The 10,928-nt window shown below is 40.9% G+C and overlaps 1 long non-coding RNA gene across 2 annotated transcripts; it reads right to left on the reverse strand.

The window, feature by feature from the left end:
* Positions 1 to 260: 260 nt before the first annotated feature.
* Positions 261 to 2,830, reverse strand: LOC131503906 (uncharacterized). Of its 2 annotated transcripts, none has more exons than XR_009257690.1 (2): positions 2,770 to 2,830; positions 261 to 786 (listed from the first exon to the last, which is right to left on the reverse strand). It is a non-coding gene; the product is annotated as an uncharacterized LOC131503906 (long non-coding RNA). The 2 variants fall into 2 exon arrangements; XR_009257689.1 differs by lacking the exon at positions 2,770 to 2,830 and adding an exon at positions 1,661 to 2,184.
* Positions 2,831 to 10,928: the final 8,098 nt, after the last annotated feature.

Here is a 10,928-nt window from a genome sequence, read left to right on the forward strand (position 1 = left end):
TTTTTATATTTTATTAGGATTGGCAGTTAAGTTTGTTTCATTGGCACACCAACTTCTGTGGCTTATACAAAGGCTGCAAGATGTAGTTAATAAAATTCAGAATAAGAAAAAAAAAAAAAGAAGAAGAAAGACACTTATGTTCCATCATCAACAATGCTTTATTAGGGAAGGAGAAGTAAAGTTTTATTTATCCAAATCCCCCCACTCCCCCCCCCCCCAAAAAAAAAGAAGAAAGGAAAAGAAAATAATCCTTGCCCAGGTCTTAGGCACAGATCGAAGAAAGGCTGTATTTTAAGAAAGGTAGACTTGTTCCTGATGCTTTTCCTGGGGCTCTGGGGGAGAGTGGTCCTAATTCAGAGAGGAGCCTGACCCTAAGAGGAAAGAGAACAACTTCAGGATTAAGTCTCTTCTATGGCAAACCTCAGCCCAGGAAGAGCAGAGTAGAGATTCAGAGAATGCCATCTGCCACCAGGGCAGGCTTCGGAGAGAAGATGTGCTGCTGGAGCATGGGGGAGACCTGTGATTTGTTTGCACGATGGTCTTGATGGCTTTTGCTCTTACTGCTTCTGGGTGGTCACTTCTGCTGGCACGGTGGTGGCTGCACAGGGGGACACTGCTGCTGGCAGAGTTGAGGTGGAAACTTTGGAGGTGGGCATGGCACTGGGCACTTCGGCGGTGGGCATGGCGCTGGGCACTTGGGAGGTGGGAGCACAAGAGGTCGTTGGCAGGGCTGCTTGCACTATTGCTGCTGCTGCTGATAGGACATCTTTCTGGATATCAGAGAACCTAAAAAAAAATGCAAAGGTCAAAATGCAAGTGTCATTGTTTACAAGAGGATCACTCTTGCAGATAGAGCAAGCCAAAACCCATCAATTATTTCCAAGGACAAACTTTGGTCTCTGACTCTCTCCTTTAGACTGTGTGGCTCCCCTTTTTGTTCTTGTTAGGATCATGCCTCATCAGTATCCTGTGCATTTGGGGCCACTTTATCTCACCTTCTCTTGACCTCTTTCAATGACAAAATTGTCTTCTCTGTCTTGAGATAGCAACAGACAGTGGATGTATGCAAATACAATCTCAAGAAAAAAGATGCTGAATTCCTGGCCAATACCAAAGCAAGTCTCTACCACATCAGTTCCCATGAGGCCCTGATTAAGATTGAAGTAAGCTGCTTTGGGTGCTAAGACAAAGTCTATTCAGGGAGAATTGCCAAAGTGTAGGCCTGCCCTCAAAGGGCTCATGGAGAGGCTGGCAATACATTAGGATGCTCTCTCTTATATTAATATGTCATGACCAAAGAGAAACTCTTGCCCTCACTTGCTTTCAGCTCAATATTATTCCCTTAATTAGGTTTTGCTTAAGAATTTCAACCTTGTAATAGAAAGACACATACTTCATCAACAAAAATTAGCTCACTTACATCCTTGGCCTGACAACTTTCAATTCCCCAGGGAAGAGTATGCACGTCGTTGAGGAAAACCAGCTATTGCTGCTTATAAATTAATTCCAAACATCATCTCATATCCCCCAAGCATATAGAACCACCCACCCCACCCCCCATGAGATTCACTTGATTCTCCAGAGCTGCTGGGGAGCTGAGCACGAAAAGGGTGGCAACAATGTGGCAGGTGTCCCCTTTATATGGCTCGGTGGCGCCCACCTTCAGGAAGTGAAGAAGCCTAAGGCTGGGCTGGACCAGTTGTTTGGAAACCAAATGCAATCCACCTGAAATTCCCAAAATGTCTTGTCACTTCGATTACTGGAAACTTCCTGCTCTGGGCTTGTCCCCATTGGGGCAAGAACTCAGTGATTTGCCTGAGGCTCTCTCTTGACCAGCAGTTCCAGTTTCATGTGACAGATGAAGAATTGGGGCAGTTCTCAAACTGGGGGCCCAAGAGGTCATTCCTTGATTGGGCTTACCTTCACCTACCTCCCTGCCCCATGCCTGTATCAGAAGCCTGTGTGTCCATTTACTTTTCAACTGCCTGTCATTTAGCTTTGTGTTCTAGAATGACAGAAGCTTGGGTTCTCAGAGGCTAGCAACATGGCTTATGCTCTGTCTCTCTCGCAGGCACTTATAACTCACTTCCACTTACTCTAAGGCTGGCTGCTCACATTAACTGGTTCCTTTTAATATGGATGAAGAGAATGCATGGTCTCCACAGGGAGCGACAGGGCTCCCTGTGCAGGGGCTGAAGCCAGGATCCAGCACAACACAGGCTGTGCTATTCTGTAGAGAACAAGACTGTGTGGCCTCATGTCAATGGTGACATGGGGCTGGTCCATTTTCCACTTAATGTCTGCTAGAATGCCAAGGTTACTTTCTACCATATGCTCGTCCCAGGATTTTCATTCTCTTATTTGAAATCCTGTGGGAATTTTCAACTCATAGCTCACTAAGAGAAACTGAAATGTTTGTTTTTATTGAATGTCACTCAACAGACCTGCGATCACTTCTGAAACATGAGTTAGGGTGTTAGCAGAGGCTTCAAAACTCCCTGCCTTACCTTTTCTTAACATCCCTGGGAGTACTCAATCCACTGATTCCTCCTCACCTTCCAAGTGAACTCATCTGTGGTTTTGTTTAAATAAAGGCAGGGTGGTTGGCATTAAAATCCCCCAGTAAGTTCTAAATACAGCTTACATAAACCCTTTAGTACTGTAATCACTATGCTTACAGCCCCTTATTTATTTTTATTAATATTCTATCCATTAACAGATTAATTAATGTTATCAATATCTACACATCTCACGGTAACCAGCCATCACCTGCCTTGCACCTCTTCCAATATTCAGTGAAGCAGCAGAGTACACTGGAAATGTCCTAGAGGAGACATCCAAAGACAGGAGTTTAAACCTAGGGGCGTCACTAGCTAGCTTTGTGATGCGGGAAAATATTTTCTCAGCGTCCTCTGCCTTCGGTACATCTGTTATTAGTTACAGCTAACATTGACAAGAATTATTCCTAATACTTAGAAGACCTAGAACCTTCCACTGGGCTTTCCATTGTTAAAGTCAATAATTACCGGCCACGCCATCAAATCTCCCTTGACCTTCTTGATTTCCTCCTGCAGAACCCCAGCACTCAGCCTATTTTCCTTGCACCTTTGAAGCCATTGTGTACTTCCATCAAGAACAAGTAGACAGGTGTTCCTTTTCATTGTTAAGGGTATTACTAAGTAACCATCACTATAAGGAAACTGACAAAAATGATCAAAATTCAAAAGCATTCGAGTATTCAGGCAGTTGGCTCACCATTACTGGGTTTGGGGCTTCTATGACGTCATGAGTAATGCCTGCCCTAAGAAATATCAAGATATTATGAAAAACAAGCAAACACTGAAAGAGTTGATCAAAACATATTTTCTTAATGCTTTCATGGGGATGGTTTCTGATTAGATCATTTATGGATCCACATGACAAAATAATAGGCAAAAATGAAAAGTGATCTTCTAAAAGAGTGTGTATTATATGAAAAGGGCAAGTAACAAACCATGTGTACAATATAACTACATTTATATTTAATGTATATGTAGTTACATGTGTGTATATATAAATACATATGTAAATGTGGATCTCTTACACCATGCAGAGGAAATCAACTGTACTACCGTTTGAGATTTTAGGCACAGCTAACTGAAGGTTTGCTATGTGCCAAGCATTGTGTGAAGAACCCTATGTGCATTAACTCATCTTTCCTTACAACAGACTTATAGGTGAAAAGTTATTTTCTCCTTCCCCACTTCAACTCTTGCCCTGTCAGTCTTTTACCGTGAAACGTATATGAACTCCCTATGATTTTCTCAGAAAGAAATTCAGAGCTGGATAAGGAGAAACATTGCTGAACATTCCCAGAAAGCAAAAAGAAAACTACTACCACCCTTCCAACAATCACGTTTAGGCAGCTAAACTGGAAACTCCATTAGGACAACCTGGTTTGAAAAAGTGGTACAATCATTTTCTCTTCTCTGTCACTAGCAGGTTTGCTGTTTGGGGTCTTTAAATTTTTGGTTTCGAACCAATGTGCAAGCACTCGCAAAAGCTCCAGGATCACTGAGCAAGTACATGGTAGACAAATTTCATGAGAGATCGAGAGAGAAAAGGACTCTTAGTTCAACAACTTGTTATTTGCATGAGCAAATGCTCTTGGATATTTTTAATCTTTGAGTAGATAAGAAATGCACACTTGGCAAAATTCAAATGGTGCAGAGATAATACACGATGAAAATGGCCCCTTACCCCTTTCCTTCAGCCACTCAATTTCCCACCCTAGGGAATCACTGTTAGCAGTCTCTCAGTGAGTCCTTCCATTGACTGTAGCTTTATATTACATGCATATGTAATGAATGTAATATAAATGTAATGAAAGCATGACAGTATCATGCTTTCCTCAGTGAATTTGTTCCTAGTGTTTATGATGAGATTATTAGTATTTTATGAGATTCTTTAGAGGAACCAGTGATGTCCAGATGCCTCACAATGAAGAAGTTTAACTAATACCAGCCATATAACACCTTGTGGGGAAGACAAAGGAAAGGAAAAAGACAAAGGAAAAAAAAAAAAAAAAAGGAAAGAAAGATGCAGTGGGCAGTGAGCCCACTTGGGGAGAAATAGCTTTCCAGTAAGCAGCATATGTTGGTTGGCAAGTGTGCAGGAAGGTGGGCCATGGGGAAAAGAGGAATACGATGGAAGAGGCAGAGCAGATGATCCACAGGAAATGATGAAGACAGAGGGGAAAGACTCTTCAAAGACAACAAAGCTGCTGGCATTTCCTCGTATATGTATTGGACCAATCATTGCAAACTGGCAAATGGATGTTAAACCACCAGAATAAATGTGATCCGTGCTGGAACACGTGTGTAATACACGAGTAAGCATGTCTGCCGTTGACACATGCTGCCTCTTTTAATTTGTATAAACTTGTACAATTTATATAAAGCATACTAAAGAAGAAAACTAAGGAAGGGAAATAGATTGTATACATGGTCAGGCAGGCAGAGAAACCAAATCCTGAGCATGTGACTGAATAGAAGCTGACGTGATACCAGAGCCAGCTGCATGTTATGTAACAGAAACCCAGGGGCTTTGGAGACACACAGGCCTCAATCTACGGCTTCCTGTATGACTGATCCTATGTGAGTCATTTAACCAGGCGATGCCTCTGCACTTCTCTGGAAAATGGAGAAAATCATGTATTTATCCTGAGAGTTACTATGATGATTAATTTAAGTGAAAAGTACCTGGGGCGCCTGGGTGGCTCAGTAGGTTGGGCGTCCAACTTCAGCTCAGCTCATGATCTCCTGGTTTGTGAGTTTCAGCCCCACATCAGACACCCTGTTGACAGCTCAGAGCCTGGAGCCTGCTTCAGATTCTGTGTCTCCTCCTCTCTCTGCCCCTCCCATGCTCATGCTCTGTCTCTCAGTAATAAATAAACGTTAAAAAAAATTTTTTTTTAAATGAGAAGTGCCTGCCTCCTAGTAGGTACTTAATAAACATTAATAACTATAATGTTTTAGTACATAAAGAGGCATGTAAATCTGACTCTATGTAGTATATACTGTGTAACCATTATGTTATTTTTTTTTATTTCAACAGGATTATGTGTTTTTTTTAATAGGTTGATTATATATATTATATTATATATGTGAATAGATACAGAAAAAGAGGGAGTGAGGGAGATAGAGTTTGAGAAAAATGTGCTGAAATCCCTAATTCAGTTGATTATGTCCATGAACAGCCTGTTTTGTTTGCCCTGTTTTGTTTTCATCAAAAAATCCTCTATACCTAACAGCCAATGACTTGAATTAGCCATTACCTGTAAGTAACATCTTTTATAATAAACGAAGAATTTAGGAAAAATTAATTAACTAATGATAGTAACTTTAGAAATTCATCGAAAGCTTTTTAAAAATAAAATCTGTGTGTGTGTGTGTGTGTGTGTGAGTGTGAGTGTGTGTGTGTGTGTGTCTACATGGATTAGATAGATAGTGGCCCATGAAAACAAAAATAGACACAAAAATCAATACTATTTATTTTTATAGGCACATGTATATATGAAATATATAAAAATAGCATATAGTAATAAAACAAAATATTTTAACATAGAAAAGGAAGCCGTCAAGAAAACAGAAAAGACAAGCTACTGAAATGGGAGAAGAGATTTGCAAGTGATGTATCTGATAGAATGTCAATATCCAAAATCTTTAAAGCCTTCACCTGCAAAAATAATCCCATTAAAAATGGCCAGAGGACCTGAATAGACATTTTTCCAAAGAGGAACAAACGGATGAAAAGATTTTCAACATCACTATGCATCAGGGAAATACAAATCAAAACTACACCCTATACCTGTCAGAATGGCTAAAATCAAAAACACAAGAAATAACAAGTGTTGGCCAGGACGTGGAGGAAAAGGAACCCACGTGCACTGCTGGTAGGAATGCAAATTGGTGCTGCCACTGTGGAAAACAATATGGAGGTCCCTTAAAAAGGTAAAAATAGAATTACCATATGATCCAGTAAATCCACTACTGGATTTAATGGATCCATCCATTACCCAAAGAAAATGAAAACACTAGTTCAAAAAAGACATATGCACTCCTGAGGCACCTGGCTGGCTCAGTCAGTGGAGCATGCGACTCTTGAACTCAGGGTTATGAGTTGGAGCTCCACGTTGGATGTAGAGATTACTTAAAAATAAAATCTTAAAAAAAGAGATATATGCCCTCCGATGTTTATTACAACATTCTTTACAATAACCAAGATATGGAAGCAACTCAAGTGTCCATCGATAGATGAATGGATAAAGAAGATGTGTATACAGACACACACACACACACACACACACACACACGTGCGTGTGTGTGTGTGGGTGGGTGGGGTGTTTATTTTATATAAATTATATGTTACTCCATATATTTATATATATAACTATATCAATATAATTATTATAATCATATCAATATAATTATAATTATACACTATATATTATATAAATATATAACTATAATTAAATTTTATTATATATAAATGATTTATATATAAAATTGTACAGATTATATATATATTTATATATAATTTATATACATTATGGAATATTATTCAACCATTATAAAGAATGAAATCTTGCCATTTGCAACAACATGGATGGTGCTACAGGGTATAATGCTAAGTGAAGGAAGTCAGAGAAAGACAGATACCACAGGATTTCACTCATACGCGGAATTTAAGAATCAAGACAAAAGAACAAACACAGAGAAAAGGAGAGGAAGAAAAACAAATAGACTCTTAAATACAGAGAACAAACTAGTGGTCGCCAGGGGGAAGGTGGGTGGGGGGATGGGCAAAATAGATAAAGGGGATTGAGAACACACTTATTGTGAGGAGCACTGAGTAATGTATCAAAGTGTTGAATCGTTATATTGCACACCTGAAACTAATCTAACACTCGATGCTACTTATACTTCAATAGGTACATTTTTAAATGAAATACTGTATGTGACACTCATGATTATTTGATTCTGGGAATGAGTTAGAAGAGGAGTCAAAGGTATCTTAGGCTTTTCTTTATAGTTATATTTCTCTTTCAAATGAAACAATATAAATGCATTTTGTAATTTTAAAAATTAATTACAGGTGAAAAATTCTGACCAGGTATCACATGATATCACTAGTTACTCATTTTGAGTGATGCAGATATTCAGTATTTCCATATATGTCTTAAATTTCTCAAAATCAAAAGCTTAAAGCAAAGAAAGAGTAAACTAAAGAAAAAAATGTCAAGCAGTCAACACACCAAGATGTTGATAGTGATTATTCCGGCTGGTAGGATTTCATCTTGTTATTATTATTTTTTTTATCCAAGTATAATTAACATATCAAATATAAGAATCTATATACCCTGCGGGTATATTGACAAAACCCTCACATAAACACACAGGCACACATAATCCAGTTCTCAAATATTTTTGTGGAAAATCACAGGGATGGCTTCGCACAGCTTTTATCCTGGCCTTGTCATTTTCGTCACAAATGACACCCGATTTACCCCACTGTCATGCCAGAGTTAGGCAGACAGCTCAGCTTCTTTCCTCAAGCCCACCTGGGCACTCCCACACTACCATTGTCTCACAAGGCTGATCAAAGACCATGGAGCTGCCCTAGGGAGAGAGATGGTAGCTATAGGTAGCAGCAGGAAAGCTCCTAGCTCTTACATACACAGCCTACGCGGGCTTCACAAGGCTCCTGAGGAGCTGTATTTAGCAATTCTTCTACACCTGTTAGAAACATTCCAAGCTTCAGTTTGTTTGTTGGTTCATTCCAAATTGTAAAGGATCATATCCAATCTCTCATTTGAAGCATCCCTTTCTTTAAGTTTGTATTTATCGACTTAAAAATGGCAGCAAAAAGCCCACACAAAACTAGTAAAATACATTAAATCTCTCAAGTGTCCTCTTGCTTCTCTTTTTTTCCAGGACACTGAGCTTCTGGAGCCCTGTGCTTGTCAGTTCCTCAGGTAACTTGGAGTCCTGCAGCTGCCTATAAGACCCTATTTCAAGATTCAAAACTACGTTCTCGCTTTAAAGCCCGATTTCTGCATCAGGCAGAAGTTTCATGGCTCGACCAGTGACAGTCCCAGCCTTGGGGGCAACTCTGACTTGGAAATGTCTTTCTTGTTCTACATTGAACCTAGCAAACCTCAGCGCCCTGAGCTGCGGGCCTGTGGCTCCACTCTTTAGTCCAGGGTGGGAGGGGGGGAATCAGGTGGGACAGCTGGTGCCCTGACTCACCCGGCCTCCTCTTCTTTCCCAGGCGCACGTCCACGAGGCCTCACATGACAAAACTTCTAGCTCCTTCCCTGCTTGGTCTCCCTGCATGGACCATGTGCTGGGAGACTGCAGATAGGGCAGACCCAGAGGGCCATTCCTGACCTGTGCTAGCAGATCCTGATTATGCATGATGCTCTAGGGTAGACATTGAGGCCCCAGACTGAATGAGACAAACTCCCTGTACTGAGGGGCTCCTAAGACTTTATGTGACATAGAAATTAAAATAAAATGTTGGCAAGCACATTGGTAAACATACATAGTTTACCCAAAAAGGCATTTGATTCAGCAGAGGTTGGCTGTGGTCAGGATCTGATCGAAGTCAGAGGTCTGGGTTGGTCAGACTGCGGAGTCTGAGGCTCCCATTCCATGGCAGGACCCTGCCATCCCTCATTTCACGTTGGTCACTAGCCGGGGCCCTGGGGCTGCATTTCAGTGGGATGACTCAGTCGTGGGTCTGTCTCCTCCCACATTCCTGGCCCAGAATCGCACCGTCCATGTGGCCTTCGAGCAGAAGCGGAGGCTTCAGAGTGCTCAGCACCTCTGCAGCAGGAGGGAAAGGAATGTGGGTCACTCATTTCATGCAGCAGAAGACACTCCTTTCCTAGGACTATTGATATCTGTGGACACTGGGCAAAGTGCAGTTTCCTATTCTCTAATTTCATGAGGGAGACTGTAGGCATTGTCCATTTAGAAATGTCACTTAACACTGGGAGGATCCTGAGAATATATTTCTGATTTTTGAGTAGTCTTTACAACTTCTGTCCATTTGATGCCTAAGTATATTCACAGTGAGCATGATATTAATCTCACTCCTCTTCTCCATACTTTAACAGCCCAGCTAATAGTAGGCAGGGGCCCCTTGCTGAGTCCAGGGTCATGATTCAGTTCAAGATTCAGATGACACTGGCACCTGAGGTTTTATTGCTCGAACCTGAGCAATAATTCACAAAATAGACCTCAAACAGGGCTGAACAATCTTGTTCTGGATTTAGCTCAGGGTTGCATTCAAAAGAAAAAACCAATACAAGTTCTCAGAAAGAAAAACAATGTTAAAATTCATTAAAATGCTTAAAGTTAATTTAAATGTGTATTTCCAAAGTGGCGAACTGGACCCAGTGTTTACAGCAGCACTCTCAACAATAGCCAAATTATGGAAAGAGCACAAATGCCCATCGCCTGATGAATGGATAAAGAAGATGTGGTGCATATACAAGGGAATATTTCTTGGTGATTAAAAAGAATGAAATCTTGGCATTTGCAGCAGCATGGATGGAATTGGAGTGTATTATGCTGAGCAAAATAAATCAGTCAGAGGAAGACAAATGTATGCTTTCACTCTTATGTGGAATTTAGAAACAAAACAGATGAACGCAGGAGAAGGGAAGGAAAAGGAAAATAAGAGAAAAACAGAGAGGGAGGCAAACCATAAGAGACCCTTAAATAGAACAAACTGAGGGTTGCTGGAGGGGAGGTGGGGGAGGGATGGGCTAGATGGGTGATGGAGGGCACTTGTTGGGATGAGCACTGGGTGTTGTATGTAAGTGATGAATGAGCCAATCAATTCTACTCCTGAAACCAATACTATGCTGTATGTTAGCTAATTTGAATTTAAATTTGAAACAAAAGTGGCAAACTGGAAACATGACAAAAAAAAAAAGGCTTAAATCTTCCTTACCTATTTCCCTAAATTTGTAGTCACCTTTGCATAGCCACTGCCCTTAACTTCCAGTCCTCTCCTCTCCCGCCCTGTCCTCTCCCCTCTTCTCTTCTCACATCTTGCCTGTATTTCTCCCTCACTTGCTCCTTTATGCTCCGAAGAGCAGTGTTTGCTCAGTGTTTGCTGCTTTTGTTTCTCTTGCCCATCCTTCCCCATTTCCAGCTCAGTTGTTTTCCTTTGCAAGTGTTGTCCTGTCCATCCTAGTGTTAACCTATCTGGGATTTCTGTAATTCTTTATGTCCTCCTCTTTATCCATTATGCAACTCAGTAGCACACAAGAATAGTCAGCAGCAGGCGGTGAGGGGTGGGGTGGGGGAATGAGGAAGGAGAGAGAATGCACTGCAGTTAAGTGTTATTTTTTTTTTTTTCTGTCTCAGAGGTGG

The sequence above is a fragment of the Neofelis nebulosa genome, chromosome 2, assembly GCF_028018385.1.
Source record: "Neofelis nebulosa isolate mNeoNeb1 chromosome 2, mNeoNeb1.pri, whole genome shotgun sequence".
Taxonomy (NCBI): Eukaryota; Metazoa; Chordata; class Mammalia; order Carnivora; family Felidae; genus Neofelis; species Neofelis nebulosa.